At 36.4% G+C, this 15,698-nt stretch overlaps 1 protein-coding gene across 4 annotated transcripts in view; it reads left to right on the forward strand.

Moving 5' to 3' along the window:
* Positions 1-15,698, forward strand: part of CNTN1 (contactin 1) — a 367,620-nt gene that overhangs the window by 79,802 nt on the left and 272,120 nt on the right. For 3 of the 4 annotated variants that reach the window (XM_011283870.3, XM_003988561.5, XM_011283872.3), the window contains exon 2: positions 5,620-5,667. The exons of the other annotated variant lie outside the window; for it this stretch is intronic. The gene's annotated coding sequence lies outside the window, so the exon portion shown is untranslated. The remainder of the gene's footprint in view (positions 1-5,619; positions 5,668-15,698) is intronic. 4 annotated transcript variants of the gene reach the window in all.

The following is a 15,698-nucleotide window of genomic DNA, read 5'->3' on the forward strand; positions in this document are numbered from 1 at the left end:
GGTCTGGATTCTCTGTCTCCCTCTCTCTGCATCCCGTCCCCTTGCACTCTCTCCCTGTCTCTCAAAAATAAACATTTTTTTTTTAAAGAGTCTGTTTCTTGGTTTGCCTCACTTTCTCTTTTTTTTTTCCCATTTTCTCATTTGTTTTGTTTCTTGAATTCCACATGAGTGAAAAATTGTCTTTTTAAAAGAATTTTTATACCAGGATGATAAAAGGCTCTCATTTATTAAGGTGGCATGACTCATTAATTAATCAAACTTTGTCTTAGACTAGAAAGTAATAATGTGCTCACTAGTAAAGTTACCTCTGTTAGTAAGAGCTGTCTCATTCATAAACAACTAAAAGTAGGAGCCAAATACATGATACTAAGTTGGATGTAAAACAAATTCAAGATCCTTAAAATGTAAGTGAACAGCACAAGCAATGTTAATCTTGGGATGTAAGCAATGATTGTATCAGGCCTCCTAAACCATCTGTGCATGAGTAAAGTGTTAGGAACAGGTGAATTCACAACCATATCTGGGAAAAATGGCTTCAGATGAGACAAAGGGAAGAAAAATTTCACCTAAGCCACCAGAAGACATAATGACTCTGCCCTCCTGCACTCGTATCTCTAACATTGCACATCTTAAAAAATTTTTTTAAGTTTACTTTTTGAGAGAGAGAGAAAGAGAGAGAGATAGTACAAGCAGGGAAGGAGTAGAGAGAGAGAGACAGAGACAGAGGATCTGAAGCAGCCTCTGTGCTGAGAGCAGAGAGCCTGATGCAGGGCTCGGACTCAAACTGTGAGATGACCTGAGCTGAAGTCGGACACTTAATCTACTGAGCTACCCAGGGACCTCTGCACATCTGTCTTGATCATTCAAAATAGAAAATGTAAATCTCAGTTTAGGCTCAGCCATTGAACATGACCCTGTTCCTATGTTGACTATGTGTCAGAGATCCTTGGACAAACTCTCCTTTCCTTTCCTAAGGGTTTCACTGGAGATAAGTATACCCAACCCCTCCCCCCACCACCCTGCCATGTATAAGAATAACAGTGTCGTTTATTTTTTTTTTATTTAGTTAAAAAATTTTTTAACGTTTTATTTATTTTTGAGACAGAGAGAGACAGAGCATGAACAGGGGAGGGGCAGAGAGAGAGGGAGACACAAAATCGGAAGCAGGCTCCAGGCTCTGAGCCATCAGCCCAGAGCCCGACGCAGGGCTCGAACTCCCGGACCGCGAGATCGTGACCTGAGCTGAAGTCGGACGCTTAACCGACTGAGCCACCCAGGTGCCCCAACAGTGTAGTTTAAATCTTGTTATTTCGTTATCTTATATGGGATAAGGGGAGAATTGTCCTTGTTCTGCCTCCCATGAAATTAGTCACCAAAGTGAAATACTGGTGACAGAGAATCCAAAAGCAGCATCACTGGGTGAATATAGCAGCATAAAAAGCTATAAATTTAATTGCCTCTGTGTGTACCCTTTGTCTTCTCAATTGTACTCTATTACAGTCAAAACGGATCTTTATTGATTTAGTTAATGCCTCTTTATATTTTGGCTTCCGCATCTGATTTCAAATTTTCTTAGGAGAAAAAAAATAACTTCCCCTTAGAGTGGCTATATAAATGATCAAAATAAATGAATGAGTTTTAGAAATCGAATGCTCTCTTTTCTGTCCTCTTTCTATTGCTTTTCAGCAGTCATCTCATGAGATTAAATGGTATGTAGAATATTACTTGGGTGCAATCTTGCCTTGTCACAAGAAATTGTCAATCCTCGAAGTTCAATTTTGTGACAGAATATTTTAGTTGATTAACTTGTCAGGTCTGCTGTAAATAACAAAATATACTGAGTTCTTAAGGAGAGGTTTATAATGCTCCTGCATGAAAATATTGAATAGTAAAAATATGTCTGGAAAACATATTTTTTTTCTCCCTAACTCATCACATGATTTCCTCCCTTAATTAAACACACACACACACACACACACACACACACACACACACACACACACATGGAGTTCGAAAATGCCAACTCTGCTTTTTTAATTGACCAGAGGAAAAGCCAGTGTTACCTTCCTGCATCTTACTGAATCCACCGAACACTCTCCAGTCCTCATCTGGTTTGCTCTCTGTAGTGCTGCACACTTTTACTCAGTCTCCTTCCTTGCACACATCTTCTCCTTTGCTTCTGTAATGTCATACTCCCTTGGATTTGCCTGATTTCTTGGTTTCTCTACAATCTCCTTTGCTGGTTCGTTTTCCTCTGCCCATTCCTTAAATGTCTGCATTTGCTTCAGGGCTCTGTGGTTATTAGTCTCTCCTCTCATTTTCCCACCTCTTCTACCTTCTGAGGTGTAGCTAAGTCTTTAACAGCCCAGGTCATGTAAACCAACTACTCAGATTTTATCATGTGCATTAGTTTTCTATGATGTGCAACAAATAATACAAACTTTATGGCTTAAGACAGACCTTATTTAGTATTTTACAGTTCCCTGGGTCAGAAGTCTGGGTGGGTTTCAATTGGGTCCTCTGCTCAGGGTCTCAACAGCCTGAACTCAAGCTGTTAGCTAGGACTGAGGGCTCATCTGAGGCTTGAGGTCTCTTCTGAGCTCACTGGTGTTGGCAGAATTCAATTTGTTGTGGCTATAGGGCTGAATTCCCCATTTTCTTGATGGCTGTTTGCCAAGGGCAGTTCTCAGCTCTTGGAAGCTGACTGCAATGCTCTGCCATGTGGCCCCCTGCATAGGCCCTCTCACGCTTTTAATCTCTGGTGGCAGGGAGGACCTCATTTCCTCTGAAGGGATCGACTGATTAGGCCAGGCCCACAAAGCTCTCCCTTTTGGTTTTGATTAACTCAGAGTCAACTCATTAATAACTAAATCATGAGAATTATATCCCATCACATTTACAGGTTCTTCCCTACACAGGACAGGACATTGTACAAGGTGTGAACATCATGAGTTGGGCATGTTGGAGGCCATCTTAGAATTCTGCCTGCTATACCCTAGTTCTGCCATTTACTAAGTCTGTGAATTTGGGCAAATTCTATAATTTCTTTGTGCCTTGGTTTTCTCATCTTTAAAATGGGATGATAAACAGAGTACTCTTTATGGGGTTATTGTGAGGATTAACTGGATTGAAACATGCAAAACAGAACAGTGACTGATACATAGTAAGAGTCTGCAAAAATTCTGTTATCATTGGGGTACCTGGGTACCTGGGTGGCTCAGTCAGTTGAGCATCTGACTTTGGCTTAGGTCATGATCTCATAGTTCATGAGTTCAAGCCCCTGTGTCGGGCTCTGTGCTGACAGCTCAGAACCTGGAGCCTGTTTCAGATTCTCCCTCCCTCTCTCTCTCTCTCTCTCTCTCTCTCTCTCTCTGCCCGTCCCTCACTCACACTCTGTCTCTTTCTCTCTCTCAAAAATAAACAAACATTAAAAAAATGGAGACACCTGGTCGGCTCAGTCGGTTGAGCGCCCAACTCTTGGTTTTGGCTCAGGTCATGATCTCTCAGTTTCGTGAGTCCAAGCCCTGCATTGGGCTCTGTGCTGACAGTTTGGAGCCTACTTGGGATTCTCTCTCTCCATCTTTCTTTGCCCCTCTCCTGCTCACACTATCTCTGTCTCTCTCAAAATATAAATGAATAAACTTGAAAAAATTCAGTTATCATTATTGCTCTCTTTTCTCCCCATCCGCTCTCATGGCATCAGTGTTACTGATATTCCTATGACTTCCAAATTTATGTCTCCAGTCAAGATCTCTGAGCTTTAGACACTTAAAATATCCTAATTCATATCTCCACTTGTATATCTGATGAGCAATCTAAGTACAATTTGTCTAAATCTAAGCACATGATTTCACTTGCAAACCTGATCCTGGCTAGTAATTCTTATCACAGTAAATAGTACTCCTTCATGAAGTTCCGTACACTCCCTAATTTCTTCGTATTTTTGTACTATGCATTTATTCAAAAAACATTTTTTTGGAGTATCTACTGTGTACAAAGTATTGTGGCAGAGGATATAATGGTCAGTAAAAATTGAGGTCTCTACCTCATGTAGCTTACAATCAAGTGAGAGAGACAGATTATAATCTATCCCTCCAAACTTATTAAAACAAACCAATTTTATCAATGTATTTTGCAAATATTCTAGTCCAAGGCACTATCTTTCTTTCCTGAACTAGAGCAATAGCCTTTCAACTGGGTTTCTACATTCACTCTTCCTCCACTTTCTCTTTCCTCACCAGAGCTACCATCTTCAAGATCACACTACCACACTCCTGTGTGTAAACCTTGCAGTGGCCTCCTGTAGTCTGTAAGATAGAAACTCATCTTCCTCATAGCCTGCTATGGCCCTGCATGACCTCGCCAGCTTTATGCACCCCTACACACTGCTCCATTCCTGTTTCCGCTTTAACAGCCTTCTTCCTGCTTCTCAACACTGCCACACTTGTCCTGCCTCAGCACCTTGCACCTGCCTGTCCTTCTAAAATGGGCATTCTCTCCTTCTTGACAACTCTATCTTTACCTGGTAACTCTCAGCTCAAATTTTATCCCTCTCCTTTATCCTCCCAGTTTACTAAGTGAGGATCCCCACTGGAGTCAAGGTAGTTTATGAGTCTTCTTCATGACATTTAATGTGGTACATCGTTATGTATGAAGTTGAGTCATTACCTGATTAATATCTGCTGTCATTCTTGGAGAGGGGTGTTTGATGCAAGATCTAAAAGATGAGCTTCAGCCATATGTAGAGCTAGGTTTTACACCTATGTTTTGTTTATGAGGGAATATGACATGGGCTGCATTTTAAATGGAAAGGCTATTCTCACAATGTGTATTTGATGGGACAAGTTTTCTACCTCTGTGTCGATTCAGCCAAGCTTACCCTAACAGTATTTGAGAGGAAACATTTGTGGTTATGAGGGGTACTAAAGACCTGGACAAGAATGTGAAAATATTCTGTAAACTGTAAGACTTAACACAGAGTTTTTATTGCATTTACTGTTGTTAATATCACCGAAGTATCAGTTTATCCAAAACCTGAGCTATGTTGAATTTAATCCATTTGATTTTACCCAAATATTTGATTTCCTCTGTGAAATGTTTTAGATTTACCTGTTTTTTCCCCTCAAGTTTGTGTGTATGTGTACGTATTAGTGTACTATCAATATGTATACATACATATGTAATGTGCACACACAAACACAGTATATACAATGTGGGTATGGTGTATATACAGGCTTCTTTAAAATATATTCCAATCTAGTGTTCAGTATCATAAAATGGGACCAGCTCAGCAGCAATTACCCTGTTTTATTTAAAATGTTTATTTTTAGTTCAATTTAATGATGGTGAATAACAGGATATTTGGACTCTGAGCCATCAATAGGCTTTGCAAACAATGAAAAAATCAAATCCCTTTAACTTAAAAGTGCTTACTGATTTTATAAATGTATTTTGCAAATATGCTAAAATTTTACTGTGATGGTGAAAGCAACAAACAAAAGCTTGTAGAGGATTAAAATGCAACTTTTTTTTGTAGAAAATGTTAAAAATCATTGCTCAAGTAGTGATACCTTTGTCTTCAAGCTAATTGACTATAATTTCATAATTATTGATTTGTAGATATCCAATTTGGATCATTTCTGAAGCTGAATTCAGAACAATCTTAAGGTAAGGTGTTTACTTAGAGAAAGAGAGATAGTGTGTGTGTGTGTGTGTGTGTGTGTGTGTGTGTGTGTGTGTGTTGCAGAATAAAAAAATCTGATATTGAAAATGGTATTGATTCCATTTTAACTTATAATATTTCTCAACTTAAAAACATATCAAAACATATGATAAATAGCTTGATGACTACTTAATAAATGTCCTCTAACTGTCCTTTCTGCAAATGCCCATATGAGCAAATCACTGAAAATATACAAAACAATTAGAGTACAATTAATACTAAATAGTGTAATGCTCAATGTTGCTGAGTTAATAGATGTTGGAATGAGCTATCAGATGTGGGCTGAATAATAGGGACGTATCATGGAATTAATAGTAATAACAGTAACAATAACACCAACAGCAATAATAATACTATTTACTTAACATTATAATCCAGTCTACTAAATACTTTATAAAAATGCTTTATGTCATACAATCTTTACAAATTTCTGAAGCCAAAGTATTATTATTCTCGTTATTATTGTTAATATCATTTTATAATGAGAAACCCGAGGCATGTCTAGAGTCATGTAGCTGGTGAGTGGCATGGTTACCAGCTGAGGTCTATACCACAGCAAGTTTTGGTTTCCTACCACTATATAAACTGCCTGGGGAAGGTAAGAGTTAAGCAGCATGTTGTGAACTTTGGATTCAGAAGAGAATGAGAAGGGAAGTTTTTGCAGTATGAAAGCCACTTAACAAAAATGTGAAAGGTGATCTAGATATTCCCTGTGCTTGAGTGACAAGTTGGAATGAAGAACATTTGAGGAAAATGTAATGAAAATTGTGTAGCCAGAGCAGATGGAGCTTATGGACATATTTTGGTGGATAAATACCAAGTGTTCCAGTTTCATCTTTATTGCCCTCTACCTGAAAACTACTAATCTGGATTTTTGCTATTATAGTTGAGTACAGTAATCTACAATCTGGTCAGGGTAGCCAGTTAAAAAAATCAATTAGCAATAAAATACTAGAATTAGGAAGGATCATTGAAAATTATGTAGTCCTGTTAAAGCATGAAATGACAGCCTACTCCTGATAGAGGCGTTAGAAACAGAGAGGCATGCTATTACCAAAAGACATAAAAGTAAACAAATATTACAGGTCTTCATGGTAGATTAGATAAAAGGAATAAAGGGGAATGAAGAGCAGAGATGGTTTCAAGTTTATTATAGCAAAAAAGAAAAACTACAAAACTGATGAAAGGGAAATATTGTGAGACAACAGAGTAAGTTTGATTGTTCTTTCTTGCATCCAAAATGTCAATGGAGCCCCATATTCATATATCCTATAGGACACAGAAAATTACATGAAGAAAACAGGTGAAGATTGGGTTCTAATATCATTAAATGTATTTTTTAGGAGACTTTAGAGTGGATGATAACTGTGGAAGGATTAGTATAAAAATAGAAGCACATGGGCTGATTTTTTTCTTTAGTTTTCATTTTCTTTTTAAATTTTTAAAAAAAGTCTTTAATTTTAATTCCAGCATAGTTAATATACAATGTTATGTTAGTTTCAGCTGTATAATATAGTGATTCAACAATTCTATATAGTACTCTGTGCTCATCATGATAAGTGTACTCTTAATCCCCATCACCTATTTCACCCATTCCCCTACCACCTCTCCTCTGGTAACCATCAGTTTGTTCTCTAGTTAAGAGAACAATACTTAAGGAGTGTTTCTTGGTTTGTCTCGCTCTCTTTTTTTCCTTTGCTAGTTTGTTTTATTTCTTTAATTTTGGATATGAGTGAAATCATGTGATATTTGTCTTTCTCTGACTTATTTTGCTTACTCTCTAACTCTATCCATGTCATTGCAAATGGCAAGATTTCATTCTTTTTCATGGCTGAATAATATTCCATTATATGTATATCCTGCCTCTTCTTATCCACTTATCTATTGTTTGACACAGGGTTGCTTCCCTAATTTGGCTATTGCAAATAATAATACAATAAACAGAGGGGTGCATGTATCCCTTTGTATTAGTAGTTTTGTATTTTTTTGGTAAATATCCAGTAATACAATTACTAGACCATAGGGTAGTTTTATTTTTAACTTGTTAGGGAACCTCCATAATCTTTTCTACAGCGGTTGCATCAGTTTGCATTTCCACCAACAGTGAATGAGAGTTCCTTTTTCTCCACATCTTTGCAAACACTTGTTATTTCTTGTGTTTTTAATTTGAGCCATTCTGAGAGGTGTTAGGTAATATCCCATTGTAGTTTTGATTTGTATTTCCCTGATGATGAATGATATTGAGCATCTTTTCATGTGTCTGTTGGCCATCTGTATGTCTTCTTTGGAGAAATATCCATTTGTGTCTCCTGCCCATTTTTATTTGGATTATTTGGTTTTTGGGTATTGGGTTGTGTAAGTTCTTTATATATTTTGGATACTAACCCTCTGTCAGATATGTCATTTGCAAATATCTTCTCCCATTCCATAAGTTACCTTTTAGTTTTGTTGATTGTTTCCTTTGTTGTGCAGATGCTTTTTATTTTGATGTAATTCCAATAGTTGATTTTTGCCTTTATTTCCCTTGCCTCAGGAGACCTCTAGAAAGAAGTTGCTATGGCTGATGTCAGAAAAATTACCACCTGTGCCCTTTTCTAGGATTTTTATGGGCTCAGGTCTCACATTTAGGTCTTTAATCCATTTTGAACTTATTTTTGTGTATGGTGTAAGAAAGTGGTCCAATTTCATTCTTTTGCTTGTATGTAGATGTCCAGATTTTCCACTACCATTTGTTGAAGAGACTTTCTCCCATTATGTATTTTTTCCTCCTTTATCAAAGGTTAATTGACCATATAACTGTGGATTTATTTCTGGGTTTTCTGTTCCATGGATATATGTGTCTATTTTTGTGCCAGTACCATGCTGTTTTGTTTGCTACAGATTTGTAATATAATTTGAATTCTGGAATTGTGATGACTCCAGTTTTGTTTTTCTTTTTCTTGACTTTGACTATTCAGGGTCTTTTGTGGTTCCGTTCAAATTTTATGATTCTTCAAGTCCTGTGAAAAATGCTGTTTGTATAGGGATTGCATTATATTTGTAGGTTGCTTTGGGTGGCATAAACATTTTAACAACATTTGCTCTTCCTCCATGTGCATGGAATGTCTTTCCATTTCTTTGTGTTGTCTTCTGTTTCTTTCATCAGTGTTTTATAGTTTTCAGAGTACAAGTCTGTCACCTCTTTGGTTAAGTTTATTCCTCAGTATTTTATTCTTTCTGGTGTAATTGTAAATGGTATTGTTTTCTTGATTTCTCTTTCTATTGTTTCATTATTAGTGTATAGGAGTGTAAACGATTTCTGTACATTGATTTTGTATCCTGTAACTTTACTGAATTCATTTGTCAGTTCTAGATTTTTTTTTTTTGGTGGAATCTTCAGGTTTTCTATATGTAGTATTATGTCATCTGCAAATAGTGAAAGTTTTACTTCTCCCTTACCAATTTGGATGCCTTTTGGGGGCTGATATTCTAAACACCATTTTCAGTTGAACATTTTAAAAATAAAATATAACTACGTAATGCTGAAAAATGCATGTGAGATAATGCAACCTGATAATAGTCCGACCTTCTATGCCTAATTCTAAACTTGTAAACTTTTTGTTTGTTTGGGATTTCTTTGGCAATATAATGTTGATTTTTTTAACTAGGTAAATGCAAATTACTTAAAACTCAACTCTGGAAAACATTTATTTTAAATGCTGACAATATTGATTGCCTTTCATTGAGTATTATCTTGTTAATTATGCTTCAGGTAAAATACAATTTAAAATCACTTTTATTTCAGAATGAAAACATCCATTGTGTAATGAAATATGTGAATTAGACGATAAACGAAGAGAAAGAGAACAAGCTCAACTTAGGCTACAAGTTAATTCATTTGGAGTGAAGTCTGATTAAGGCTGGCTTACAATACTATAATACTTTTTATAATACCATAACTGTTTTTTCCTAGGATTAGTAAAAAAAGGACAAGTTGAAATGATATGTACTACAGAATTATAAACTTCTTACATTTTACTAACCATTTTCACTCATAGGTTAAATTCATCAAATATTAATTCAGGACCTAAATTTAGTGTTAAATTCTGGGTCTACCACATTTTCAATAGATACAGTTCCTCTTTTCAAGATGCTCAGAGTCTAGTTTAAAAAAAAACAAATATGTAAACAAGTTATTATAGTATAGTGTAATTCCTTGCCGTAGAAGCAAAGAGATAGGATTACTTCTGATTCAGTGGATCAGGACTGCTCATAAATATCAGCAAGGGAATGTGGAGCTTCATAAGCCTGAAAGAAGATATACTTCTGAAATTTGGATTTAAGCTTAATCATGTTTTAGAAAACTCTAATGTTAGTGCAAAAACTAACAGTAGGCTTTGAATTTCTTAGAATTTGATTCTCAAAGACTGTGATTTTTTTTTTTTTTTTTTGGTTTTGATTGCAGTCTGGAGGAGAGTCTTCATATAATGGACCATCTATTTTTAGCAAGTAGGGATTTAACATGTGAAACATATTGCCTGCGATTTGCTACTGATTTTCCTTGACAGCCTTACTATCAAGAATGTTACTTGTTAAATGCATTAAGAAGCTGACTGGGAAAGCTATCACTTTGTTAACAGTTTTACTTAAGTAATAAAACCTTTGTTATATAAGCAATGGGATGTATTATTTCAATTTATAAAAATAAAGTTGGATAGGTTTTAAAAAATAGGGAGACAGTTCCTTTTCTGGCAGTTGTTAAATGAAAAACTGTAAAAATATAACTACGAAACCCTTCTTTTAAAATGCTTTTCTGAGATGGTAGGAAAGTAAAGACTCTAAAGAGGATAAAAACAAAGCAAAAGCAGCAACCCTCAGAGGAAAGCAAGGCCAAAGCTGGGGAGACAAGGTGAAGTCTAGGGCTAGTCCAAGTTGGAGTGTGATAGATGGTTTCTCAGGAAACCAGGATCCTTAAGGACAACAGTAAGAGTAAGGATGCACAAGAAACTCACCACTGAGAAGGTGCATCCAAAAATTGCCTATCTAGGCTTTGACACTGAGTGAAGTGACACAGATTTGCCCTTAGAATTCAGAACTTTTGGTCAGCGTTCACTGGGATTTGGTGGCAGATTCACCTGTGTGATCCAACATATTTCATCCAATAATTTAGAATGTTTCTGGATTCACAATTGGTGGGAGGAAGCAAAAGAAATAATTTGCCACACGAATCTAAATTCAACGTTTTCAAGATAAATTTCTAGAGAAATTAGTTAATAAGTCAAAACTACAAAACATAAAGAATAAAATGGATTTAAAAGAAGGCTGGAAAAAGCCATGACAGAAGATACAGTTTTAAAAGGTATATTATGCTACAATGACCAGATTTGGAAGAAAAATATGTTTAATACTGTATTAATTTTCTATTGTTTCCATACCAAATCACCACACACTAAGTGTCATAAAACACACAGATTTATCACGTTACATTTCTATAGATCAGAAGTCTAAAACGAGTGTCACCAGATACAAAGTATAGCCAGGATGCATTTCATTCTAGAAGCTCCAGAGGAGAATTGAATTGTTTTCCTGTTCACTTGGCTTCCTGGCAGAATTCATTTCCTTTTGGTTGTAGGACTGAGCTCCTTGTTTTGTTGCTGGCTCTAAATTGAGGATTTCTCCTAGCTTCCAGTTGTTATCTCATGCCTTGCATTGGTCCCACCTTCCCTGCTTTTTTTTTTTTTTTTTCCAAAGCCAGCAATAGCAGGTTGAGATCTTCTCACATCCTATCACTCTGACCCCTTTCAGTTCAAGTTGGCAGTATCTTTGGTTGTATAAAATTCTCTAGAACTCTGTGGGTGTTCCGTGGATGGAAGGATTCTATGGAGGATTCACTCCATTAGACAAGAGCCTCACCAACAGATCTTAACAAGAAAATCTCTTCACTATTTTTGGCTTTGGCTGAGATGGCTGAGGGTGTCTATGATCACTTCCTTAATCTCTTTAAAGAGTCTTTTTTGCTACAGAATACTTTGCTCTCTTGGTTTTTCTGAAGAATATTAGAAAACTAATCACTTAGTTTTAAATAAAAATTGCATTTAAATAATCTTTTAATTTTAGCATCTTTGCATATTTGGGATACAGATAGGTTAAGAATTTCCAAAATCCTCAAGCCCTGGTTCCTTTTTGTTTAACAGCTTCTCCTTCTATTTATCTCTCTCCCCTCGCATTTTACTCTAAAGAGAAAAAAAAAATCAGCCTGCACCTTCAACATTTTGCTTGGAAATCTTTTCAGCTAAATATTCAAATTTATTGCTTACAAGTTCTGCTTTCCACATAACTGCATGACACAGTTTTGTACCACTATGGAAAAAATTCCTTTCGTCTGGTTTCCAATAACATGTTTTCATTTCCTTCTGAGCCTTCAACCAGCAGCATGCTTAAAATCTACATTTCTGTTTAGTCTGTTCATGACCATTTATGTTTTCTTCTGAGAAAATATAGAATTTCTCTGTAATGCTTGCACTTCCTTCTGAGCCCTCGTGGACAGTCTTTAAAGCCCTTCTTTCTGCTAACAGTCTATTCAAATAAATGTCAGCTTCCTCCCCCCGCCTGCCATGCTTCTCAGAATTCTTCTAACCTGTGCCTGCTGCCTGATATCAAAAATCAGTGCCACAGTTTTAGATATTTGTTACAGCAACACCTCACTCCTGATACTGAAATCCATATTATTTTTCTACTGCTGCTAACAAATGACTACAAACTTAATGGTTTAAAACAACACAAATTTATTATTTTACAGTTTTCTAGATTAGAAGTCCACTATAGTTCTCAATGGATTCAAACTTAAGAGTGGCAGAAATATATTCCTTTCTGGAGGCTCTATGGGAGTATCAGTTTCCTGCTCATTCAAATTCCTGACTGAGTTCAAATCCTTATGATTGTAAGGACTGGGTCCCATTTTATTGATGATTATAAGCTGAAGTTTGTTCTTGGCTTCTAGGGGCTGCTGCATTTCTTGGCTCATGGACCCATCCTTACCTTTCAAAAGCCAACAACAGTGGGCTGAGTCCTTTGCGCTTTTCATCTCTCTGACCAATTTTTCTGCCTTCCTCTTCTGCTTTTAAGAACTCATGTGATTAGACTGGGACCATCCAGACTTTTAGGATAATCTTACCATCTCAAGTAAGCTTACACTGATTACATCTTCAAAGTCCCATTTGCCATGTAAAATAATATACTCACAGATTCCGAAGACTAGATCACAGGCATCCGGTGGGGGTGGGGGTGGGGGAAGGGGGATATTATTCCAACTATCAAAAGTATATTTAAAGAAATGTTTGTGGGGCGCCTGGGTGGCTCAACCTGTTAAGCGTCCGACTTTGGCTCAGGTCATGATCTCACGGTCCGTGAGTTCGAGCCCCGCGTCGGGCTCTGTGCTGACAGCTCAGAGGCTGGAGCCTGCTTCCGGTTCTGTGTCTCCCTCTCTCTCTCTTATCCTCCCCCGTTCAGGCTCTGTCTCTCTCTGTCTCAAAAATAAATAAACATTAAAAAAAAATAAAAAAAAAGAAATGTTTGAAAATATGAGCAAGAAACTAGAGAGTGTAAAATGAGAAGTAGTTTTGGAAAAGAATCTAATAGAAACATGTTATAACCAAAACTATAAACTTAAAGAACAGTTTAGTAGGACTGACGCAGCTAAAGAGAGAATTAGTGATCCAAAGAAATGGCTATCAAAGAGAGAAACATTATAGGGAGAAAACAAAAAGGTAGAATTTACCAGAGAGAAAATAGACCATGGAATGGATGATGAGCAGAATAAAGATATAATGTATGTAATTGGTATTCTCAATGGAGAAAATAGAAACAAGGAAAAGGAAATATTTGAAGAAACAATTGCAGAGAATTTTCTAGAATTGTTGAAAAATACTTAATTGTCATATCCTGAAAGTCCAAGGAAACTGAAAGAGCATAAATTACAAGAAAATTACATCTGAACACATAAAAATTAAACCACAAAATCCCAACAATGAAGAAGAATTGGCAGGAGTTAGAAAAACAACTGCTAAAGGAAGGGCAGTTAGGTTAATGGTTGACTTCTAAATAGCTAAAATGGAAGCCAGAACTTTTGGGATATGGGATCTATTTGGAAGATTCCCTTTCTCTGGGAACAGCTTCTACCTCATTCTACCTACTTTTATCTTCCAATTATATGTTATTGTGAAGGCCTTCTTTGCATTTCTTCACTCAGCTCTTATTTATTTTCATTTTTTTAATGTTTATTTATTTTTGAGAGAGAAAGACAGAGTGCAAGCAGGGGAGGGGAAGAGAGAAGGAGACCTAGAATCCAAAGCAGGCTCCAGGCTCTGAGCTGTCAGCACAGATCCTGACGTGGGGTTTGAACTCACAAATCGAGATCATGACCTGAGTCGAAGTTGGCTGCTTAATTGGGCCACCCAGGCACCCCTCTTCACTCAACTTTTAAATACTGTGTAACATTTCCAATATCTAACAAATATGAGCATAAATAAATGTGTGATATTTTTAACTACCCATTAATTCAACAGATATCCATTATCAGCTCACTGTGATGCTCCCTATACCCCAGATTCTACTCTAGGCACTAGGGATATTAAAAAAAAATCTATCCTTCTGTCGTAGTATCTATTTATATCAATTTTTTATCAATTATAAGTTATGAGTATAGCCATACCATTATTATTACTTGTAAGGTGACTTCTCTCATTTGTCATTTAAAATCCTTTACATCTTTATAACTTTTAATTTTTTTAATGTTTTTATTTATTTTTGAGACAGAGAGAGACAGAATATGAGCAGGGGAGGGGCAGAGAGAAAGGGAGACACAGAATCCAAAGTAGGCTCCAGGCTCTCAGCCGTCAGCACAGAGCCCGATGCGGGGCTCGAACCCACGGACCGTGAAATCATGACCTGAGCCGAAGCCAGATGCTTAACCGACTGAGCCACCCAGGTGCCCCTATAACTTTTATGCTATATGATTTTTCAACAATTCTGTGGACTCTCCCTAAATGCTACAGTTCATGTAGGACTTAGTGGCTATCATCAATGAAAAGTAATTTGTTTAGCACCAAATTTGTGCTCACTATTCTGTTTGGCATTTTTTGAACACTGGGAAAAGTTGTAGAGCCCTAGTGTATCTCTCAGTGTCATTAAAGCCTATTTATTGTAGTACATCTTAGCAGACTCTCCTTATTGTTATTTCTGTTAACACATCTGAATTATTTTGGATGTTTAATAACTTGAGTTCCTCATCAATTATATTAGAATGAATTATAGAATACATATTAAAAGCTATTGCTTTATTTTTCAAGCATGACTAATGTAGGAAAATCTCATGACTTTCTATTCCATTTCATCAGAACAAGGACTCCTTATTCAATAAAAGGAAATCCAAGACGACACAGGGGATTTAGTGTCTGAGATTCGATGAAGAATAAAATAAAATGACTGTAACTTTTCATAATGAAAACATAAGCTTTATTTTCTTTCTGAGTTGCACAGTGCCATTTATCTGGAGTTTAAGAAAGCATTTTACTAATTATTAGTGAATAATTATTTACTGGGTCTTACTAGATATATAGTTATATCTGGAAAATCCATAATTTCTTATGACATTTCTTTTGTAGAGGACAAAATATTAGTGTCAAACAGAATTCATTTCAATCCTAGCTTTGCAATAATAGCTATGATATCTCAAAGTATATATCTTTTTGAACCTTTATATCACCATAATAAAACAAACAAACAAACAAACAAAAAAGTGGACACCAAATGCAGTCATGTCTCTTTTATTTATTTATTTTTTTATATAACTCTAAGTTGGCATGCCTGTATTAGCAGGAAGCCCAATGTCTGCATCTTGAGGTCCTTTCCACACCCACTTCCATTGCCCAAGATTCCCAGAGGACTATTCCATCATATATGGGCTGCCCTGCTTCCAAATCCCAAGCAGAAAGAACAA

Source organism: Felis catus, chromosome B4 (genome assembly GCF_018350175.1).
Source record: "Felis catus isolate Fca126 chromosome B4, F.catus_Fca126_mat1.0, whole genome shotgun sequence".
Lineage (NCBI taxonomy): Eukaryota > Metazoa > Chordata > Mammalia > Carnivora > Felidae > Felis > Felis catus.